Source organism: Lonchura striata, chromosome 32 (assembly GCF_046129695.1).
Source record: "Lonchura striata isolate bLonStr1 chromosome 32, bLonStr1.mat, whole genome shotgun sequence".
Classification (NCBI taxonomy): domain Eukaryota; kingdom Metazoa; phylum Chordata; class Aves; order Passeriformes; family Estrildidae; genus Lonchura; species Lonchura striata.
Window position 1 is genome coordinate 3,621,158 of NC_134634.1, and position 3,118 is coordinate 3,624,275.

Genomic DNA, 3,118 nt, shown 5'->3' on the forward strand with positions numbered 1-3,118 from the left:
AGGGGAAGGATCCAGGGAGAGCTCAGAGCCTGAAGGGGCTCCAGGAGAGCTGGAGAGGGACTGGGGACAAGGGATGGAGGGACAGGACACAGGGAATGGCTCCCACTGGGAAAGGGGAGATTTGGGTGGGATATTGGGAAGGAATTGTTCCCTGTGAGGGCGAGGAGGGGCTGTGCTGGAATTCCCAGAGGATCTGTGGCTGTCCCTGGATCCCTGGAAGCGCCCAAAGCCAGGCTGGGATACCCCGGGATGGTGGGAGGTGTCCCCACGGCAGGGGTGGGATGAGGTGATTTGAGGATCCCTCCCAGCCCATTCCATCCTGGAATTCTGCTCGCCGGCAGGATTCCCCTGCTGGGAGCGGCGCTGGCTTTGCCATGTAAATGTGATTTCCATGTGAATGTGTTTTCCATGTAAATGCTCCTGGAAGGCTGTTTAGCAGGAAGTGACAGCGGTGACAGCTCCGATCCTCGCGGGAATCGCTGCAGTCACTGTTGGTTTTCTCCTAAAATGACGGATCTTGATCTCTCCGCCTTTCAACTTCTGTGGGTTTTGGAATTTTTTTTTTTTTTTCCCTTAAACCACCGTGTCCTTGATAAATAAACACAAACAAAAAAGAGCCTTGGAGCCAGGGAGGGAATTCCAGCCTGCAGGGGGAAATAAAAAGGGAAATAAAGCGTGGAAAAAAAGGAAACAAACCGACCCAGCCGGATCCCAAGGGCTGGGAATCCCAAATTCCTGCTCAGTGGGATAAATCCTGGGCATGTCACATCCATCCGAGCACCCCCTCCTAACCCAGTGCACCAGCTTGGCTTTTCCTTGCTTTTTTCATGGAATTTCTGGCCCTTTCAGCCCCACCCTGGGAGGTCCGAACAGCTCTCCCAGGCTCCAGCGCTGCCCTCATTTTTCTGGAAAGGCCCTCCGGGCTGAGGGGTTTGGAATTGAAATCCATTAGCAAAATTCCTCCTTTCCCTCCCTCTTTTTGCATTAAACATTCCATTAATCCAACATCCCAAGCCCCCAAAGCAGGGGGGTGTTAAAATAAAAAAATCACCTCTTATTGCTTCCCAAACCTTCCCAAGGCAAGAATTTAATTTCTGGCTGGATCCCAGAGGGATAATGAGAGGAAGAGGGGAAGGATAGAGGAGGAAGTAAAAATAAAAACCCTCACCCAAACAGAACTTGATGAATTAAATGCAATTGGAGTGAGCAGGGAGAGGAGATGGAGCTGAGGAAAGCTCCTGTTGGGAATGGGAGCGGGATCTCTCCATCATTTCCATTTCCCAGCGCACCGCGACTCAGGACAAGCTATTAAGGAGCTGACATTTAGAAGAGTATTTAAACCCTTCTTAGATTAAAGCTTTTTCTTCCCTCCAACTCCCAGCCCTTCCGCATTCCCGAACATTTGCCCCTTCCTCAGCGGATTTATTCCTGGAGTTCCTCGGTGCCTCCATCCCTTTTTTTTTTTTTTTTTTCCCTGTATTTACCGCTGAGCTAATGGGGAATAAGTGAGGAGCAAACCGAAGCCGTTCCTGCTATAAATAATTGATGGACGCCGTGGCTCCTCACGGATCCCACGCAGGTCCCGCGCACGTGGGCACGGAACGAGAAATTCCGGCTCCTCGGCACAGACGGGAGAGACATCATAAAAATAAAAAAAAAATTTAAAAAGCAAGAAAAAAGAGAAATATTCCTGCCTGACCCCTTCCAGCTCGGAAAATGCAGGTATTGGCGCCTGGGTGGTGCCATCTGCGCTTGTCCCTGTCCTGTCACCGCGCTGTCCCCGCGCGGGCACAATGCGGCGGAGCAGCCGCGGATAATTAAACTTTGCGGCGAGGAGATAAAGCCGAGATGGGCTTTTTTCCCTCGGAGCTTTTCACATCCCAGCTGGAGGCAGCAGATAAGGTGGAAATTGGCCTATTTTCCAGCCCGGAGTGGCTTTGCAGCGGGAACGCGGCGGAATTTCAGATTTTTTTTTTTTTTTTTTTTCCACCGGCCCTTCTTTGAAATCGAAATTTGATGGGGTTGTGCGGTGACAGCCCCGCGCCGGGAATGCGGCTTCTCCTGGGATCAGCGGGATGTGTTTCCTGGTGGGAATGAGGGGAAAAGCCTGGGGATAATCCTGAATCCTCATCCCAGGATGTTTTCCCAGGATGTTGAGGGTTGTTGTTCCCATGGCGGGGGTCTATGGGGGCACAAGGAATCAGCTCTAAACCCCAAATCTGGTGGGATTTGTTCAAATTCCAGCCCTGCCTCGGTGGGAATGAATTCCATGAGCCAGGAACAGCCAGGAGGGACCCAAGAGTGATCCAAGAATGTCCTGAGCCCTGCAGGGCAACAACAGCAATTTTTTGCCATATTTGGGTTGAAAATTCTGATTTTAGAGGATTTTTTTCAGCTCTGGAGTTTGAAATCAGCCAGGGAAAACATCTCCATGGGATCTGCTGGGAATGGGAATTGTGGGAGTGGGAATTAAAGAGCGGAGCATCCAGGGGAGTGAAACCCGGGATGATAATCAGGGATCTGGGAAGCAGTGGGAATTCTGTTAGCTCGGATTCATCCAGGGCTTAATTAATTGTAATTTTGTGCCTCTGTAAAAATATATGGATGACTATGGATGTGGATGTGCCAACATTCTGGGCTGGATGGGGCTCAGAATGACCTGGGATAGTGGAAAGTGTCCGTTCCTATGGAATGGATGGGATTTAGGGTTCCTCCAACCCAAATCATTCCTCAAATCCATGATTTATTTAATCAAAAGGGCTCCCAGCCCTGGGGCTCCCTCTCATTTTCCATGATTTGCCTCTTCATCCACTGGGAATTCCTGTTTTTTCTGGATATTCCCTCCACTCCTTCCATGGTAAATCCTGCTCAGTTTGCTCCGGGCCCAGACTTGGGGTACCCACAAATGGGGCTGATTTTGCTGCAAAACTCCCCAAAAATGCACAAAAACCTTAAGAAGGATGGGAACAAGAAGGAGAAGGAGCCGGGAGCTGCTGGGATGGATCCATGCCCATGGGAAATCCACTTTTCCCAGAGCTGGAATCATCCCCCAGGGCAGCAGTGGCAGAGCATCCTGATAAAATCCGGGTAAAAATTCCTGCTTTTCCTGGCTGCCTCT